Below are 22,224 nucleotides of genomic sequence, written 5' to 3' on the forward strand. Positions count from 1 at the left end.
TGTAACCATCACTTCATTAACAATGTTATACTTACCGGTCCCTTCTACTTTCTTTCTTCTTCTTCTTCTTCTTTTTTTTTTTTTTTTTTTTTTTGGGGGGGGGGGGGCAAATTTTAGTCTGCTTTTCTCTATACTTGAGAAAAAAAAAATGAACAGGCAAATTACATGGTTATATATTGGATGGAAATGTAGTACAAGACATGACAATGGGAAACTGGTATTCCAGACCAATTTTCAGTTATTATGATAATATAATATATGAATAATAATGATATTTTAAATAATTGAACTTACGCTGTACAGTTTTCTGCTTCCATTTGCAACAACAAATATGCTGCAATGATCTGGGTGTGCAGATGTCTCCTCAGAACAGTCAGATCCTTCCCTCAGCTTTTGAAGTATCTCTTCCCCCTTGAAGTGATGTCTGTGTTGAATTCCTGGGCAAATAAGTAAAATTTAATGGTTTTATGAATAATACAAATGGCATGAGGATAGTAGGTTCCTCCAGTTTACATTATAAACTTGAAGAGCAAAATCATTTAACATACATATTTGACATAAGCTCTACTTATACAACTCAAGACTGACCATAACATGGTTTTCACTTCTGTCGATACGGCAAGTACACGGTACCGTACACATTTTTCTTAAATACAAGTACTAACCTGTCAAGACATTCATTTTCAGAGGGAAGGACAGCTCCAAAACTGCTCCATGAAGTATCCTGAAAATCATTTCTTCAAACAAAATAAAACCAACCAAGCATTCAGTCTCTTAATGTAGCCTCTTATGTAATTACTAAGACTCTAGAATGTAAAATAAATATAAATCAATTTCAAACTAGTCTCCCTTCATTAATCATAGTGGAAAACAACAGAATAGCTTACAGCAGGGTTAATGCAATGGAAGTCCATATCTCAGAGTCTCCTTCGCTGATGTTGGCCCGGTGTTTCCAGCATTCGTCAACCCTGAATTCAATGGCTAGTCGTTGACCACATCTGGTACTTTGCAATCTGGTGATCTGCACCCTCTTCGTGTGACAGAGACTGTACAGCTATCAATATCTGTCTTTGTTCTCCAAATGATGACCCCTACACTGAGTTCCTTTAAATCACCATCACTCCCAAAGAGCTGTCATGTCTACGTCTTTATCTGGAGGAAAGTATGAAAATACAAGGTTCAGAAATGGATTTAGAACTCATTTCCACAAGACAATACTTATGCCGTTGTTTTGTCCACACAAATACTATAAGTGAGCACCAATACAAAAGCTAGTAGGCCTAATTACTTTTTTAGCTACATCAGCATATTTAATGTTAGAATTAAAGACCCAAAGATGATCTCTGCCAAATTTCAATACCGGTACCTAAGGTCACCCGTAACTTTCACAAATAAACAATGTTGAAAATAGTACCAGTCATCGTCTGCTACAAGGGGGATCGATCTCCATGATGTGTGAGTACGCTGATCTTCAGCTAGAAGTGTGATGTCACAGTGGACCAACACTTAACACGAACAGTACACGCATCATACTTCTTACCTAGTACATTGTACAGTAGTAGTAACTGTTAGATGATCACGACACATGACGTGCAAGCTAGTGTATGTGGTATTCTCCCAGCTGTTTGGATGCTCGAATGTAGCGGCAAATAAAAGTCCTTTTTACTACATACGGTACAGTGTAAATAATGAACAATAATCATAAATCACCAAATTTCACCATTCTTTATTACCGTACTGGTCGAGATCACCATCTCATCTGGCAACACAGACCAGTGTCAGTGATTCAGCTAGCGCTGTCAACTCAACAATAGCAATGTAGAGTACGTGTCTTGCGCTAGGCGCCTTCTTGCTTTAATTAGCACAGCTTAGCCTTAGTAACAGTTAAAGTTCGAAGCACAGCTTAGTAACAGTTAAAGTTCGATCTCTACACTCGACCACAGTAATAGTCCGGGAGCCAGCGGGGGTCAGCCTAGCTGAAAAGGTTACCAATTTTTATGTGTATAGCAATTTAGTACGTATGCCCCTGAGTATGGAAATGCACGTCTGGCTGGTCATCGGTGGTGGGTGTGGCCAGGAGAGCCACAGAAAGGACCCCCCAAAATTAGGCTAGCCTAGCTGGAAAAGTAACCCCATGAAAACAACTGGAACTTGTTCGTTACACTTACAGGATAAATGAATGACCATTGCCAGACGTTTTAAGTGGTGGGGGGTAGCCGCCAGACGCTCTTAAAGGCCCAACTCCAGCTAGGCTAGCCTAGCTGAAAAAGTAACCTCATGAAAGCCACTGGAACTTGTTCGTTACACTTACAGGATAAATGAATGACCACTGCCAGACGTTTTAAGTGGTGGGGGGTAGCCGCCAGACGCCCTTAAAGACCCAAATTTTTCCAGCTAGGCTAGCCTAGCTGAAAAAGTAACCTCATGAAACCCACTGGAACTTGTTCGTTACACTTACAGGATAAATGAATGACCATTGCCAGACGTTTTAAGTGGTGGGGGGTAGCCGCCAGACGCCCTTAAAGACCCAAATTTTTCCAGCTAGGCTAGCCTAGCTGAAAAAGTAACCTAATGTAACCCACTGGAACTTGTTCGTTACACTTACAGGATAAATGAATGACCATTGCCAGACGTTTTAAGTGGTGGGGGGTAGCCGCCAGACGCCCTTAAAGACCAAACTTTTTCCAGCTAGGCTTGCCTAGCTGGAAAGACCAAACTTTTTCCAGCTAGGCTTGCCTAGCTGAACAAGTAACCTTGTGAAACCCACTGGAACTTGTTCTTTACACTTACAGGATATATGCATGACCGTTGCCAGACGTTTTAAATGGTGGTGGTGGGGGGGGGGGGGGGGGGGAGGGGGGTGGCCGCCAGACGCCCTCAAAGACCCAATTTTACCAGCTAGACTAGCCTATATATAGCTGGAAAAATAACCTCCTGAAACCCACTGGAACTTGTTCTTGTGATACACTCAAAGGATAATTGAATGATTGTTGCCAGACAATAGCCGGCAGACGCCCCAAAGACCAAACTCTTACCAGCTAGGCTAGCCTAGCTGAAAATTAGGAAAGTAACCCCATGAAACCCACTGGAACTTGTTCTTACACTTACAGAATAAATGCATGACCGTTGCCAGACGCTTTAAGTGGTGGGGCGTAGCCCCCAGACGCTCTCAAAGACCCAATTTTACCAGCTATAAGGTTCACATATTTCAGAAATGATAGCAGTGTAATTCCATAACAATACCGCTTGCTTGCGAGTTCACCTGTCTATAATCTATGCATGCCTTATTCTTTTGTTCTGCTTCCTTGAGCCCCAACTCATGCATTCTTATGGTGACTCTCCCATGTCATCATCCTTGTTCATTGCAATTTGTTCTATTTTTTGAAAATATTCTTATTCTTCATCCCAATTATCACAAATTCTGAAACTCTGTCCTCAGTATAACTAATTCATAGTTGTACAAATGTAAAAATCTGAGAATCACCCGGAGGTCTCCTTTAATGGGGGAGTTTCTTGAGCGCACAGGGAAACATGCTTTGAAATATCAATAGGGCAAGTGTTGAGACGAAATACTGTAGAAATATGAGAATATACAGTGCTGTGGTTTTGGTAGAAGAAATAGGGTATCTGTATTTGTCCTCAGTGATAACCAAAAAACTTATTTGGAAAGAATAATAGACATCAAAAAAGAATTGCCCAATCAAACATGTCGGGATTTTTCTCAAACATCAGTGTTCTCATTTTCTTTGCAGTGTAAAACAAAAATAAAAAACGAAAAACAAAAAACAGGGCTGGGTACAGTATCCGGATGGAAATTGGTGGGATGGGCGTAAACCCGCGGGTATTATAACATACTGACGTGAAAAAAAAAACAAGACCAGAAACTACTTTCTTTCTGTGCCCTGGGGAGAAATATTCATCAATTGCATTTTTGAAATGTTGAAAATCACAACTTTTGATGAAATTGCGTCCTACAGTATCTCTTCTTATATGAAGGCTTTTTTTCTAATTAAGTTTCTTTCCTCTATGACCATGATAAAACAAACCCCTGATGATTAAAACAAAAGACAATCAAAACTTGGCAAATGAACTCTTCGGACATTAGCAAAAGGGAATAAATTAACAGTTTTTGAAAACACTTTATACAATTGTCTAATACTCCATCAAGCTCATAAAAAATACAATTCTACTGCAACAAGAAATCCATTCAGTAAGACTCGTCCTCGGTGTACAAAGCTTAAAATTCCAACTTTTTAAAAATAATGCCCCAGCTCTTAAATTTACTTTAAAAAGGGGAAGTAAAGCTCAACACCTTTGGCCTATGACTTTTTAGGTACCGTATCACCTTACGGTTGAGGAGATGGGTAAAGAAAAATTATTAATGAAATAAAACTTATAGGAACATGCTTCACATGACCTCACCGTTTTCTTCTCTTAAGAAAGAAACGAAATCTGAAAATTGTTCAAGAGTGTTTTTGAACATAGTACATTGCAAAAGCAGAAAAAAATCAGTGTTTTTAAGAAACATAACTCACAACAACAAGGAATTCCTGTCGTGTCTAGTATTGCACGTTTTTGGTTTGGAGGGTTTTGGATGCTAACATTTCAAGACAAGTTTATGCTCCGGCACTTCAATGAACTTAAATGTAAAGTAATGATCAACCTCTCTTGCCAATAAACTCAACATTTGCTGTTCTTCAGTAAAGCATATGACAGATACATATGAGAAACATGTCTAAAATTCATATGAATAAGCTCACAGCAACAACAAAAATATTATGTTATCAATAAACTAATACTGCATGTACTTAGTTTCGAGGGATTAAGATGCAAAATGTTATGACAAAAGCCCCTACGTGGCTACCAGCAATTAAACATCCTTCAACTTCTTTAGCAAATGAGCTCATGTGTATCATCTTCTTGTTGAGAAGACGAAGATGAGTAATGATAAAATAACCAAACTATCAACTTTCCTTTACATGTTTTACATGACATCATTATTGCCTTCTCGTAACGAAATTGAAAAAACCAGAACATCTGAAATTGTTCAAAATCGCTTCTTGATTACGATGAAAGCAAAGGAAACTTAGTGTTTGTAACCACTATGACACGTGTCTACAGATCTGTCATGCTCATAAGAAACGTAACTCACAGGATCATAATTTTATACAGTAAGTACTTGGTTTGGAGGACATTTAGATGCCAACTTTTCAAGAACAATACACCAGCACTTACATTAACTGATGAAAAAAAAAAGGAATGCTCAGCTTCTTTATCCAATTAGCTCATAGGTAATTCCTTGTAGTTGAAAAAAAAAAACCGAGTACACATAAAAATATAGACTTCCCGTAACATGTATCACAGGTCATGATCTCCACATTTGCTCCTCTTAACTTAAAAGAAATAAATATATATTTAAATTTGTTTTAAATGACCTTTAAACAATATGAAGAAAAAAATTCTGTGTCTGCAAAGGCTTGACACGTGTCTAATACTGGGTCACGCTCATATTAAACGTAGCTCACAGGAACAAGGAATTCACGTGTGTATAAAATAATACTGCAGAGAGGGTGCAAAGTTGAACCCTTTATTGAGGGTGCGAAAATGTTCCCTTGGGTACATCTTTCCACCCACACTAAGTGGTGCTAGATTGCACCTCTTCTTGAGGGTGCATCTTTCCACCCACACTAAGTGGTGCTAAGTTGCACCTTTCTTGAGGGTGCGATCTTGCACCCTTTACCTTTCGGCGCACCTTTGCACCCCGTGTTTATAGCCTTTACATCTTGGTGCAACTTTACATCCTTTCGTGAGGGTGCAAAGAAACACCCAAAGTTCCAAGATTGTGCCTTGTTTTGAGGGTGCAATCTTGGAACTTTGGGTGCTACTTTGTACCCGCAAGAAAGGGTGAAAGTTACACCCTCGGGAGCAACTTTGCCCCCTTGAAAAAGGCGCCACCTCGTACCTTTAGGTGCAACTTTATGCCCGAAGGATGCAAGAATGTACCCTCTCTTGAGGATGCAATCTTATGCCTTATTGGTATGATGTTGCACCTATGTGGTGCTTATTTGCTCCATGACTACTGCAAAATTGCTCCTTTAAAGGAGCAAGTCAGTGTCACTGCCTGCTCCTTTATAGGGGCAATATTGCCCATCATCTCAAGGTGCAACTTAGCATCACATAATCGGGTACGATTTATTTCCTTAACTACTCTAAACCTTGAATAGTGCGAACTGATGTAAGCCTATTTGCTCAGTATATAACTTATGTTGTTGTTGCACTCTGCAAAGTAAATAGGATTAGTGTAACTTGGATCTTGTGAATCATGAAATGTGTGTGCGTGTGGAATTTGTGAGTTGTGAAAATGCAAATGTAAAAGTTAACTTAGTTGTGTTTGAATAATATACTGAAACCAAAAATTTACCCAATTACCTATTCAATAAGGTGAGCACTATATCTATCAAATAGTTAACCTTCTCGGCAAGAGTATACATCTGCATGAAGGAAGAGGTGAAAATATGATATATGCAGTTGTCTGGATACGTTTTATTCAAAACGTTCTTGAATGCGTACTTATTCACATAATCTATAAGAATAACATATGCTTCTTACCAGTACTCAAAGCCTCTAAAACAAGAGCATGCTTCTGTACACTTCTAAAGTATACACCATTTCTTAAAAACAAAATGTAAGAGGATTTAAGAAGCTGTTTGTATGCATTCAAACGAATCCATATTTCTATCTAAAATCTAAAACGTGTCTTGTAAAAGGGGGATTCGTTTTATAATGACGATGCCAATTGTCTTAAAGTCCTTATCACGACATGTCTTGGAGTTCACGCTTATTGAAAACATGAGATTCTTGGCACGTAGATTACAACTATGGTTTAAAGAGTTAACTGAGATACGCATACCGTATACGGGCATTTCGATGAAAACATTTAAATACAAGGTACTGTAAATAATATGAAAATCAAACTTGATACCAGCCCTTATCGGCAACCAATAGAGACTATGGAGGACTGCAGTTATAATTGTGTTCAGATATTGTTTTGGGTGATACACGCATGCCGACTGATTTGGGATCAATTCGAGTCCCTCGAGCTGAGATTCCGGAACTGCAATGAGCAAACCATCATTATGCATAACAAAGTGACTGAGAATAATGCATGCACCAGTTTCTGTTTCGTTGTTCTATACACAGAAAGTTGTTTCGTTTTCCAATCCTGTGCAGGCACACAGAGATTTACAGAATTCAATCATCTTTGGCTATAACGCCATGGTCGCGTGCAAAATGAATGCAGCTTATCTAACTTAACCTGTAGTTACTGAATAGGGGACTACTGTATATTCAATTTATACATTATTAATCGGATGATAGAACCTGTCAAAGAGTAGACTGCGGATATCATATACCATTGTCAAATTCACTTTCTGTTCTATACATAGTATCAATGGAATGTTATGAACCACTTCAGCATTACCAATCATTATCATAATTTCCCTGAAACGGCTGCATTTGTATGAGCGGGAAGAGTTTGGCATCATACATAGCAAGAGTCGTGACTACAAAACTAAATACATGTATTATACAAGGTTTTAGGACACTTTGAATCATGCCCCCCCCCAAAAAAAAACAACAAAACAAAACAAAACAAAAACAAAACAAAACAACAACAACAACTTAGTGAAATGTTGTACAATGTATGCCCTACTTCCATTAACCTATGATCTTTGACCTTTGAATACATGGCCCGCATTTTTTCAACGAATAGGCATTTGGATGCAACGTAGGTATTGTATAAAAGAAAAAAATGTTTTAGGAAAATACATTTAACCACTTCAGAAATGATTATGGAACAATACCAAAATATTGACACGTTCACTTCTTCCGTAATGACATGACAGAAAACTTTCCTCACCGAATCGTTCTGCCGTAATTCATGAGCAAGTCATGGATATATACTTAGTTCGATTAAAAGTATACATTGAGTCATTGCAAAAGCATCTAATGAAAAGTATGCTTCAGAACTGCCTCATTGTCATTTATTCTATAACACTAATAATATAGAGCTATTGGTCCGCCATATTGCCTAACAGGTCGTTGTCCTCCTATCACTATACCACGTTTGTTTAGCAAATAAGGCACAGAATTTAATTTTGCACTTGTTGCCAAAGACTCTAATCTTCTTTACCGCTATTCTCAGACATGTATGCTGGTGCTGTATGAATTAGAAACGGAAGCTTACAAATATTCACCATCTAACAAGGCAAAAGCAAAGTGATGTCTCGTCCACGTATCGACTTTGTGATTACAGAGATTTTCAAATGGCATAGGCCTAGTTCATTGACTTTTTGACCTTTGACGTAGTCGGACTTCACCAATATTAACACTTGGCAGCAATCATTAGATGATCTGAGGAGTGAATTTGGTGGTCATATAGCTCAAAAGTGTGGAAAGTTATTGAAAGAACACCAGAATACTATGTCGACAGTGTTTATCAGGTGAGATACAAACATAGAACAAGTTCCAGTGGTTTTCAGGAGGTTACTTTTCCAGCCAGAGCTATAGTCTAGCTGGTAAAATTGGGTCTTTGAGGGCATCTGGCGGCTACCCCCCCCCCCCCCACTTCTTAAAACGTCTGGCAACGCGGCCATGCATATATCCTGTAAGTGTAAATAACAAGTTCCAGTGGGTTTCATTAGGTCATATTTTCAGCTAGGCTAGCCTGGCTGGAAAAAGTTGGGTCTTTAAGGGCGTCTGGCGGCTACCCCCCACCAATTAAAACGTCTGGCAATGGTCATTCATTTATCCTGTAAGTGTAACGAACAAGTTCCAGTGGGTTTCATTAGGTTACTTTTTCAGCTAGGCTAGCCTAGCTGGAAAAAGTTGGGTCTTTAAGGGCGTCTGGCGGCTACCCCCCACCACTTAAAACGTCTGGCAATGGTCATTCATTTATCCTGTAAGTGTAACGAACAAGTTCCAGTGGTTTTCATGAGGTTACTTTTTCAGCTAGGCTAGCCTAGCTGGAGTGGGGCCTTTAAGAGCGTCTGGCGGCTACCCCCCACCACTTAAAACGTCTGGCAATGGTCATTCATTTATCCTGTAAGTGTAACGAACAAGTTCCAGTTGTTTTCATGGGGTTACTTTTCCAGCTAGGCTAGCCTAATTTTGAGGGGTCCTTTTTTTGGCCCTCCTGGCCACACCCACCACCGATGACCAGCCAGACGTGCATTTCCATACTCAGGGGCATATGTATTAAATTGCTGTATACGTAAAAATTGGTAACCTTTTCAGCTAGGCTGACCCCCGCTGGCTCCCGGACTATAATCTCTGTGTGATGATTAACTATACACAGCCCAGTCGCTGAGCGGCTGTACATTAAGACGTACTACAGCGACTGGGCTGTGTAACAAAAGTTATAGTTATGTGTGATGATATTATGCTTACGAATGTCAATTCAATGGCTAACGACCAACGTTTCATGCATCACTCATTTTTTTTTTTTTTTTTTGAATAGTTCAAGCCCTAGATCCCAACGTGTACAATTAAACTAAAGTCTAAAGACTCAACGTATTATTAGATCCCAACACCTAGTGTGTACCAGTTGAGTTTCGGCCTCGGATTCTAGCTGTTCGTAAGGTGTTCTATGGTATGACCAGCCCCATTTAGCTAACTGTGCCACGGGCGGCCCGGGGTTATTCGTATAGAACCCTAAAGGTAACTTACTTATGGTCGTTTACTGAGAGGTATAACGTTAGACTAGCCCGTAATGCTGAAAAAAACTCAACAAGTTATAATTAGATCGATCTATGGTTTGCTTACCTTCAAAAATGTGAATAATATCTCCGCCCCACTCAGTTTGAAGACAGACATTTTCTCACGTCCATCACGACATCCAGGCTCAGATTCTCACGATTGCACTTACACGCACGTAAATCTGTGATCCTATGCATAATGCACGCACAGCTAGCCCATAGCACACAGCACGCAATTTGCACACAGTCCACGCACAGGCGACGCGTCGCTGTTCAGGCAAACCTGCCCGCGCCCAAGCCAGGGGAAATTGCGGCTGGTGATTGGCTTAGAGTAAACACATGACAGGGGAATTTTCAATTTCTATTGGCCTAGCCAAATGCGTTTAATTATGTATTCACTCGGAATTCACTCGGCGTAATTTTCACTCGGAATTCACTCGGCGAATGGGTTTCACACAAATTTCACTCGTTACAAGAGTGAAATTCACTCGACAACGAGTGAAAGTCACTCTTAATTGAGTGAAATTTTATTCACTCCTTCCGAGGAGTGAATTATTCACTCGAAATTTTTTAGAGAGTATTTATACATAAATCTATTCAAATTAAGAGTAGCTTATATCCATAAGCTACTCTACAAAAGCTTCGTGAGTTTGGACATTTGTTTAGAGAATGTTCTTGTCATATCAGGATACCATGTCACTCACTCACTTTCTGAATAAAAGACCCAGGGGTCCAGCCCTCACTCGAGTATCTCAAGTTCACCTTCCATGCATTCTTACAGACTATTACTTGGGAGAGAGGAAATTGGAAGACTTTGGGAAGGGCCATTTCTACAAGCCTTTAGGGACCTCCATGGCCCAGGGAGGCATGATGTTCATATATTCATGACACTAGCGATAAATGCACCTACAGTACTAAGTTTGTTGAAAATTTGACCATATGTTTTCAAAAAGAGGATCAAAAATCAAAAGTGGCCCCCAATAACTGGTCCCAGCCCCAAGGCATCCACACCTATAGGTAATATTTAAGGTGCCTTTGGGCATCCTGTGGCCTGGGGTGGAGGGGGGGGGGGGGTTGGGGTAGATGGTACCCGTGATATATGTATATATATATATATATATATATATATATATATACATACGAAGTATGGTGGCAATGCATTTCAGTTCAACAGTGCTATTTATTCAGACCAAATTTTCGACGGATACATTCATCTTCCTCAGGATCGACAATGACAATTGTGAAGAAAGACGAATGTTTGCGTCGAAAATTTGGTCTGACTAAATAGCACTGTTGGACTGAAATGCATTACCACCCTGATTCGTCATCTTTCTGTACTGGTACCAACACATTGATTACAAGTATCATTATATATATATATATATATATATATATATATATATATACTGACATCAAAGGACTTAACCACAACATGGCGGGGCGGTGCAAGGACAGTAAATCTATTGACAGCAAGTCTTGCATATATAGACGTGGCTGGTGTTGGGTAGCACCCCTTTAATCATCGAGCTTTCAGGCGAAAAGCCCTTCTTCAGGATTGTGTTGGTGCTGAGTGTGGTCTTGTAGTGTTGTCTGTACACAGACAACACTACAAGACCACACTCGATGATTAAAGGGGTGCTACCCAACACCAGCCACGTCTATATGTGCAAGATTTGCTGTCAATATATATATATATATATATAATGTGTAATATTTCGAAAATAAGTTAAACTGTGAAAGTAAACTTAAATCTATATGCAATCTCCAAGATATTCAACTTTGTACATTATACCTAGCTCTGTTACACTTGGTTCTACTTTTGTGTGTGTGTGTGTGTGTGAGGGTGTGTGTGTGTGACGGGAGGTTTTTTTTTATAATAGATTCCTTAATTTCGGGGTTCTGGGACCTTTCGGAATATGGTGTCTATTTGAACACCTTGAAAGCCTATCATCCTTGGGATGCTACTTGCCTAGTTTGTTGAAAATCTGTCATTACATGGGTTTTTTTTAAAGAGAACCTAGCTGGAAATGGTTTTTGAAAATGTATGCATGACCGACGACCGGACAGTAGAATATAAATGATGGCTATTTGCAATATTAGCTTGAATCTTTTTTGCTGTCTTGAACCTTTGGCTAAGATGAGTTTAAAATCTAATGGATCAAAGTCACTTGATTTCAAGAAAACTTTCGTTTCCTGTACATCATTTTCATTTTCTAGCTTGTGATAATACAGATACTAAGGTATGTAATGTGATCTCTCAAAATAGAAACACGAGTATACAAAACTATAGCTTACACTCACAGTGTTTTATGTGTTTGCCACAAATTCTGGACTAGGATGGTGTGAAATTGCAGTTGATTAATTTAAAGCAAACAGGATCTCGGCTCCATTTCATACTGAAGCGTGGTAAGTCTCACGTTTGTTGTAAACTGTGTCGATGTCTTTCGAGAATGCTTCTTATTCCTAGTCACCAATTAGAACAGCATAATCTCACTCCTCACATATTTTAGAAATACAACATTACAAGTGTCTGATATATAATGGCCCGCATCTGACACTGGTATGGGTTGTGTGCAGTCAAATCTGCTTGCCCTGCAACTATACACTGCCAGTTGCTAACATCCTGTCTTGCAGTTGCATCAGACTTTCTTCAGGAGTTCCTTAATAGCTGCAGCTTTTTCTGTAGTGATCAGAACATATTTTTGATTAAACATCTTCCTAAAATCGTCCCAATTCCAATGATTGTATGTCATTTCCCTTCCACTGTTTAACTTGAAGAAAAGCTGGAGGGAAGGGACCTTTTGGAAGGGTTAGGAACAGAAAATGATGTTATGTATTTTGTTTTTTATCTGACTTAAGACTGCTTTTTCGCCAGCAAAATTGAATTCAGCCTTCATGCTGCTCGCATTTCTAAAAAACAACAACTGTGTGTTGGTGAAAATGTTATTAGTGCGAAGCCTCAATGCAATAGGAAACATTTCTTTTAATAAAGCTGCAGATACAACATGAAAAATGGTGAAAGTAAGACGTATAAGAATTTATATGTGTTGTATGAGCTTGAAGCCAATGAGAAGGATGCTGTTTGTATTGATCGACTGATGAATCCAGAGTACTAGTAATAGAAATGTTAAGGCATTTCCTTTTTTTTTCTTTTTCTTTGTATCTGGCTGTAAATCACAATGTTTTACATTTTCAGTGAGTCACTGGGTGAAACCGTGCAAAAATATGACAAAATCCACTTCCATACAAATTATCACGGTCATATGTTGCTCATTGATAAACATGCCTTTACCAAAAGTTTTGCAACAAAGGACACAAGTATCAACTAAACATGGATGTAAATCATCGTAGGCAAGAAAAAAGATGTTTGAAAAAAAAAAAACCTGCTGAATGATTTAAGACCAATTTTTGTGTACCGTAAGCACACTTTGAAAGCTATATGAGATATGTCCAAACTCATTAAACTTTTGTAGAGTAGCTTATGGATAATCATGAACTTGATGACATGCCCCCCCCCCCCCTTGGCAAAAAAAAAAAGAGAGAGAAGAAATAAAGAATTGCAACATAGACACAAGTAATAAGCAGTAAACATGAGGGCAAATTACAAAACATAATACATTAGATATCATGCAATCATGAAATATTTTAACGATTCCTACTACATAATTTTAGACTTTAATATTTGTGTACCTATTGAGCACACTTTGGAAGATAAGTTGAATCTACAGTTAATAAAGATATGTTCTGTTCGATGCTACTTACAGTTGTTCTCTGTTTTGAGGCTGTATCTCAAGAAAATGTGAGTACAATGTAATACAATACTTTTAATAAATGCAAGAATATACACACTAGGTGAAGGATAATCATCAAGGTTTTAAATGGTATAACAATTTTCCCTTGATATCTTGGATGAGACATTACAGTACAATCAACCTTCTGCAGCTTGTATTCGTATATCTGAAATCATATTCACGGTAGTAATTTGAATAGATTTATGTATAAATATATACAAATTTTTAGTGAAATATAGGTAACTATTGCTGAGTGGAACGTATTCTACATCAGTGATTCTCAGTAGTAAAATTAAGACCACAGACACCATCACTAGGTACCTTTTACAGATAGAAATATAAGCCTGTAGTGGCACTACGGCGGTCATTTTGCATTTAATTGAATGGAAATATATGCAAAAAATGTATAAAGGGAAGTTTGAAAGTTACTGCTTATATCATAATTGTATTCCCTGACCTAAAAAACATCTATAGGTTTGGACACCAGAATTTATTTTCTGCGGTTTTATGTCCAGATATATAGCGACTTATTCCTGAGTGTACTACATTAATGATATACGAAGATACGGGCTTGCGCAGGCAATATGGCGGCCATTTTGCATGTAATTATATGCAAATATATGCAAAAACTATATAAAAGGATGTTTGAAAGTTGCTATACATAACATATTTGTATTCCTTGACCTAAAAAACATAGGATTAGACACCGGAATTTACTTTCTGTAGGTTACATATCCCCAGATATAGGCATAAATAGGTTGTATGGCGGCCATTTTGAATTTATGCAAATTAGACACTGATCCACCACTCGAATTTTAGGGAACTTTTAATATGTTATTTTGATAGCTCTTCCGGGTCAAATGCAAGTGGAATCGTTTCTGTTGCAATTAGTTGTGGGTCATTTCATATTTTGACTGGACTATATCCACTATTGTGTGTTTCTTACGTTTTGTTTTGTTTTTCACCATTCTTCTGTTGGGTAAATACTGCTCATCGAATAGTGCCTGTAACTTGAACATTGCTAGATTTGCCTGGAATTGTATTTTCTGCACTTTAAAGTACTTACTTTATGAATACATAACGATGATGCATTATGTATGTATCATATCTTGAGTGATCCATATATTGCGGCGGAACCGGGGGATCGCCCCCCCCCCCCACCTTTTTTTTTTCACATTTCGGGTACATACAAGTAACTGCGGGATTACATAGCATGTAACACCACTTTGGGCCACCCTTCCCGCATTGTTTTTTTTTTTTTTCACCCCGGAAGTGGCACCAGAAAAAAAAGAAAGTGGTTAAGCTTTTGACGTTTGCCAGTCGATGAAGCGCGGGATAAGGCCATTTTTTGTTGTTGTAATGTCTGTTATTTTGGAAGTGGAAACAGAAAGTTGCGCTGAAGCCTTTTTTTCACTTATAAAGAACGTGGCGCCGGCCGCGAGCTTAGCTTTTCAGTGGACCGCTCTTTTTCCATTCCTACTTTATTGTCATTCTTCAAAGCATCCCTATTTGATAGGGATGCTTTGAAGAATGACAATAAAGTATAGGTGAACACCCATAAATTTTATAGGTGTTTACTTTTTGTTTTGTATTTCTTTTTCCTTGATTGAAATTAATCAAACTATGTGATCGTTTTAAGCACGCTGTTATATTGTATAATATTGTGTTTCATTATTTTTTATGCTTGATGGTGAAAAAAAAAAAATGGACTGAACTGAACTCAACACGTGCACGGATTGTCACCACAGCCCCTTCGCGCACGAACGGGTATAGGCTGATAGGTTGTTACCTACCAGGAGAAGGTTATCAGTGTGTGTCTGTTAAAACGGTACCCATCGCTCTCTCTCCTGCAGTTTTATTGTCCGAGGAGAGAAATTTTCTTCTCCGGACTTTGTCCCGACGTTTTCGGGGTATCGTCTGTGAAAACAGGGCTATTTTAGTAGCAGTGACCACGCCGCGTACATAACGTCTTAGACGAGAACAATATAGGATGAACGGCTTCCTCGATTCCGCGCATGATTATTCCATAGCTAGCCTACACAAATATACCAACTGGGGCTCAATCAACCAATCCAAACCTACGACATTGTTGACGATTCGTAAATATGCGACACAAGTTATTACAACAGAAACGATTGTTTTTCGTTCATTTATTTCTTTTGTCATTCATCGAAAAAATGAATAAATTAATAAATGAATGAATGAACGATTATTTGTCATGATAGTGAAGTTATTGATTGAGGTGGTGAAGGTAAAAATTATTAATAAAGGAAAAGGATATTTTCGTAATGATTTGAGTTATCAAGCCTTTGATTAATGAAAAATGTAGAGAGATAATGTATGTATTAAAACTAGTATGTTCTCTTGTTCTTCCTTTATATGTAAATGATTTTTTGGGGTCTCTGATTTTAAAGAAACTTGTAACATTGTAACTCTAGATTGATCAATATCGGGTCTATGACGTTTGATTACATTTCCGTATATATATTTGGCCCGATTTCAGTCAAACATTTCCATTTATTTGTTTAAGTTTTTTTTTTAATAAGCATATCAAGGTTAACTTTAATACTAAGAGGAGTTGTTCTGTAAGCGTACATAAAAACTTGAATAAAGTCTCTCTATCAATATTTCAAAACACACATCGATTAGCAAGTTATGCACTTGTCGACGAGTTGAATGATCGATCCGAAAATACATAGCCGAGATTGCATTATTGCAACGTGCACGAAAACGAATGTTTACATAAAAATCGCAAAGTAATTAAAGTCAGATAATCATGTGAGTACCATGCACTTGACACTTACCAATTTACACTCTGAGGATGGCGTACATTATATTACATGTTTCTTTGGTTATATCATCTTTGTTTGTTATGAGCCGTATGTAATACATGTACCATTTCTATTAAAGAATAAACACAATGCTGTGAATGACTCGTCAGTATACAATGCTCATGTCGTCTATCGTAGAGTGTAGTTGTATGTGTTATCGAAATATACTTTGTTATGGGAGGAAATAGAAATGAATAAAGCTCGTCAGACATTTTCTCGTTGTGCCGATGTGTACCATTTTCATGTCTTTGTGGTCATGGTCGTTGTTAATTTGATGTTTGGTTGCTTTAGTTTGTGCTCAGTGGAGCATGCATTGTATTGGTATCTGTAACACTGCTGCGAGAGTTCAGAGTGTAATCTGATTTCAGGCCTTCTTCTTTTGGTTGAATCCCCCTTTTTTACTTTGCCCAGAACCCACTTTTCAGGGTTTTTTTTTTCTCAGTTCACACGAATATGATGAAAAGTTTAGTCCTCACTTCATACTTTTTTTCCCCACAAGTTTCAGATTTTCGGACCTTTTTTTTTTCTGCAAGTAGACCTACTCTCACACCCGTGTTGTAATAGAATGTTATTGTGAGCCACTTTGATTACTGTTTGTGAATTATCAACCCAGAATGAAAGGTACATAACTTCACTTCTAATTGAGGTAGACCTGTAGGGCGCGGTTAAAGTTCGTTATTTCGAAAGTGTGTAATTTGCATAATATAGGTTCGTATAATCCGAAAATGAAACAAGGTACGTTATTCCGAAGATACGTTATTCTGAACGTTCGTTAATCAAAATGAAATAAGGTTCTTAAGCTGCTCCTAAGGTTTTGTTAATCCTTGAGTGAAGGTTCTTCATTCCCAAAGTTCGTTGATCCGAAAAATGAAATAAGGTTTGTAATTCCTAAAGGTGCGATAGAACGGACCTACAATGTATTTTTCATTTTCTGATGTATTCTGGTTATCCTACTCTATTTTCGGACTAACGTACAAGCAGTTGTACATGTACCTGCGGAATATCAACACAACTAATGTCCGGATAACCGGACCATGCTCCATTTTCGCATTAACAAAAATAGTTAGGTATAGGGAATTTCTGGTGCTTCGGAATAACGACCCTCTGTAATATAAACGAATTTTATTTAATTTTCATATTATTGCGAACCTTCGGAATAACAAACACCACCGGTAGGTCGCCAGGTTTGACGCCAGCAGTCTGCATGATTGTGGTTGTATACGTGTATTTCTCTCATATTTAGTGCAATTTTCGCATGATGGTTATTATTCTGTTCGTGTGTTCTTTCGTTGTCCATAGCCGTGTGCGACCCGGTGTGCATCGACGGGCAAGGAGAGTGCACGAGTCCAGGTAACTGCTCCTGCCTACCGGGCTACACTGGGTCGAGATGCGAAGACACATGTCCGAGGGGAACTTACGGCCACAACTGTAATGAGAGCTGCGCATGCGCAGACGATGTGCCATGCGACCACGTGACTGGGAAGTGCAAGTGTCCCCCGGGAAGGATGGGTGAGATGAGAATTATCGAGCACTAAAGCCCTTTTTACACTTGTGTTTCTTAAACCCGTACTTTCTTTGACCCGGGACTGTCGTTAATCCCGTACCATTTTTTTTTTTCAGCTTTGTGTACACTCGCCAATAAATCCCGTACTAAACTCTTGTCCTGGGCTAAAGAGAAAACTGACCTTTTTACACTTGTATTTCTGAGTCCCGTAATTTCCAAACCACATGAATATTCATGATTACGCTGTGCACCGTACAAGCCCACGCACGCACCGGCAGCACTTGATTACCTCGTTTCTGATTGGTCAGTGGGGGGTCGGTCTTCGTCTCCGTTGCTTAGCCCCGGATTATTTCTTCGTTCTGTTTAAAGTCACTTGCTTGGCACCGCAACTGCGGGGTTATCACCGCACTTGCGGTGCTAACCCTGCTTTTTTGCAGGGCCAGATAGTACAGGATTATCGGTGGGGCTGCCCACTTTGGCAAAAACAAGTGTAAACAGAAAGTGGGCTATTAAAGGAAAGTCCCGTACCAACGGTGGGGCTAAGCCCCCCCCCCCCCTCCTTAGCTCCAACGTTGGTACGGGACTAAGCAAAAAAATTGCAAGTGTAAGAATCCCTCAAGTGTAGAAACACGTAGAAAACATGCATTGGTAAGTATAGACCTAAGCTTACGATGCTCCGCCAGTGATGTGTGTTGAAAGATAAACCTCAGCACTTAACACGTAATGGGGCGTGGTGCATAGGCCTAGTGTATTGAGATTCTGGGAATGCATGCTATATCTGTTTGAGATCCAACAGCATTACAGAACACGAGATTTAGTCTAGCAGCCAGAAAGGGTTCCCGTGCACCCCCCCCCCCCCCCAAAAAAAAAAAAAAAAAAATTCTACGATATGTTCGAAGATCGCCAGAACCTGTATTTTCCGAATCAGGTTGTCGCCAGCGGAAAAAAAGGTTGCGCGCGCGTCTAATTTGCATATTTCTAAGATGGCGGCCGCCCGTTGCTAGGAGACGGATTATTTTTGAATATAATAAATACCTTTAGTTAGGAATAACAAATTACCATAAAAATGGTGTCGTTTTGAAGAGAATAAAATTTCCTACAAGTTGATACCCCATTTGATGGGATAAATAGTTGTTGTCATAGTTGTTGTCATAAAATATTAAGGAAGGAATTATGTTTTCGAACATTTTTTTAAAAAATACGGAATTTAGTTATAATGCTCTTTTCTATACATTTAATATGTATTTACAAATAACATTTGAATTTTCCTGAAATTATCCCCCAAACATAGCTATTATCATGTGAAAACGGCTTTCCAATATACCAATTCCTTGTGGTTCAATAGGTTTTACAGCAATATTAATTGTTATAATGTCTCCGCGCGCAATTGCGTAGGTTCTGTATGTGGGGTTTGTTGTAGATCACTGCTATCTATTGATCAAATCTCATCGAAATCGGCGAAGAAAGAAAGAAAAATTACACTTTCTATTCCTTATATGAAATAAAAATGTTTTTTTTTTCTCTATTCTGTGTTACCTGACTCAAGCAATACATCATTATTTGAGTGGCTATTGTAATGTACAATTGATAAAAACCCAATAAATCTGTGTTTCAGGTTAGACAGTGCGTATCAAAAAAGGTAATCCAACTTTGGCGGGCTACTACTTTACAATTGTCAGCTATGGAGAGCTCAATGTTTTAATTTTAATGATATCACAAGCCATCGAAAGCTATGCTGCCGGCTGAAAGCAATAACAAATTTACTTCTTGTATATTATAGAAAGAAAGGCCACGCGAAAGTAACAAGATTAAATGCCCTGTTACTGGGAATTTGAAAACGATAATGACATTGTTTCCATTCGTATTGTGTCGTTGGTTGGGCCCGTTTATCTATATCATGACGAACCTCTGGAATAACGAACCTTTGGAAAAAAATGAACCTTCGGAATAATAAACTGTGACCAATATTGTTATATTATACAAGCTTTATAACGCCGACATCTATTAACCTACTAATCACACTCTTTGAAAGGAAAGACGCCGACAACCAACGACACAACACGAATGGAAACAATGTCATTATTGTTTTCAATTCCCAGTAACAGGGCATTAATCTTGTTACTTTCGCGTGGCCTTTCTTTCTATAATGTACAAGAAGTAAATTTGTTATTGCTTTCAGCCGGCAGCATAGCTTTCGATGGCTTGTGATATCATTAAAATTAAAACATTGAGCTCTCCATAGCTGACAATTGTAAAGTAGTAGCCCGCCAAAGTTGGGTTACCTTTTTTTGATACGCACTGTATAACCTGAAAAACAGATTTATTGGGTTTTTATCAATTGTACATTACAATAGCCACTCAAATAATGATGTATTGTTTGAGTTAGTCTTCGTACACCACTTAATTACCAATTGCTAATAATAGTCTTAATCTTCGTTGTAATATCAAACTAGAAATGTCGCTATGACAACTGGTATGCCTCCGCCATAATGCATGATTCTCCTAATAGGTTTATAGTACATGTGGACGATGTGTGATTACATTTTCACAAAATTGGCAAAATATTATAATGGCATGTTTGTCACAGTATGTGTTGAATGTTCACCCTCCTTGACCTAGGTTTAATTGGATGAATAGGAGAGCATGTATTTGGGAATTTTAGGACCTTAACTTGACTTTGACCCTTTCATCAGTTTATGCATTGAGTAATTTTCAAGGTATGGAGAAAAAGTGCAATTTCTGTATTGAGTAGAAAATTGTTACCATTTTCATCTGGCCTTTGACCCTAAAATTCATAAGAGAATCACTATCAGGCACTATCAGCAGTTTCAGGATACCATGAGCCACTTCCGAGACATGGAGGAAGAAGTAAGTTCAGCACTTTCACTTGATCTTTGACCTTTGACCTTTTTGGCAAAAAAAAAAAATGCCAAAGATTCTCTATTTTGGGTTATTTCATGCATACACCAAGTTTTAAAAAAAGTACTGCTGGCATTGCATAAACATGAGGGAAATAGTAAAATTTTGAAGTGTTGCCCTTGACCTTTGACCCCATGAACCCCAACTTCCCTAGATAATCACTTTCAGTCCGTACGTGCATATATACTATATGTTCCATGAAGATACCTTGAACAATATCCAAGATACAGAGAAAAAAATTAAAAATTTTAACACTTTCACTTGACCTTTTCACATTTGACCTTAACTTCATGACCCCAAACTTTTACCAGTGAATTTTGATTGGGTAATACCTGTATACACCAAGTTTCAAGAAAATATCTTCAGGCATTGCAGAGATATGGGGGAAATAGTGAAATTTTAAGCATTTGACCTCGACCTTTTGACTTTTGACCGTGAGCATGTGCACCCAAAAGTTGATGGGCACAATTTCACCCCCAATACACATACATGCCAAGTTTCATTAGGATACGTACCTCATAAGGTTTTTTAGTTACGCTGTCCACAAAATTCATTACGGACGGAAAGAAGGACGGACGGAAGGGACGGACAACTCGAAAACATAATGCCTCCGGCACTACTTCGTGGCGGAGGCATAAAAAAAGAATCTAGATTACATAGGTGAAGTAATCTTTGAAAATATGTAAATATTGATATGTACGGTATTGAAACTGTCGTGTTGATTATCCTTTATGGTACGTTACACTCTCGTGGAATTCACTAAGCTGGTTCCACTTTCTCGATTCACCCGAAATCGTGTCTTACTCGGGGACTAATCGTGCTGATCATCAGATAATCAAATCTTGATGTCATAGACATTGTGTTGATCGTAGTAATTTTTCGAACTGTCCAATAATTCTTCTACGATCAACACGATTAACACCATAGACCTCAAGATGTGATAAGCCATGATAAGATCACCACGATCACTCGTAGACTAAGAATCGATTTGTGGTAGATAGTATTACATATATTAGCATTGATATCGAGACGCGCGACAATGGGAACCTAGTGAAAGTGTTTAACGTGCAATGTCAATCAATCTTTTGGGTATCGATCATGCACATTTATATTTACTCTTATACCTAAAAAGAATCGGCGGACGAGTAGGGCATGGATATCTGAAAACATTGGATGGTGTATTTGATTCATGCATGAGTTGTTATTCCAGCGCAACTTACATGCGCTCTAGTGGATTGCACGTCAGATACGCTTATAGCAGATACACTTCAAATCATTTTAGCAAATTTATCTAAATCATAATAGATGTCTAATTTCTGTGGAAAACATGAAAATATTGTATTCGTTGTGGTTAAACATTTACACTCTGAATATATCTAATGTTTAACCCTAACTAGGCCGGGCTATTTAGGTAGTTGATAGAG

General features: G+C 38.4%; 1 pseudogene; it reads left to right on the forward strand.

Annotated features, from left to right (window-relative positions):
• The window catches only part of LOC139734914 (uncharacterized), an 88,717-nt pseudogene that overhangs the window by 26,673 nt on the left and 39,820 nt on the right, over positions 1-22,224 (forward strand).

Source organism: Diadema antillarum, unplaced genomic scaffold, assembly GCF_040938485.1.
Source record: "Diadema antillarum isolate AM-2024a unplaced genomic scaffold, OU_Dant_1.0 seq00000550_RagTag, whole genome shotgun sequence".
Taxonomy (NCBI): Eukaryota; Metazoa; Echinodermata; class Echinoidea; order Diadematoida; family Diadematidae; genus Diadema; species Diadema antillarum.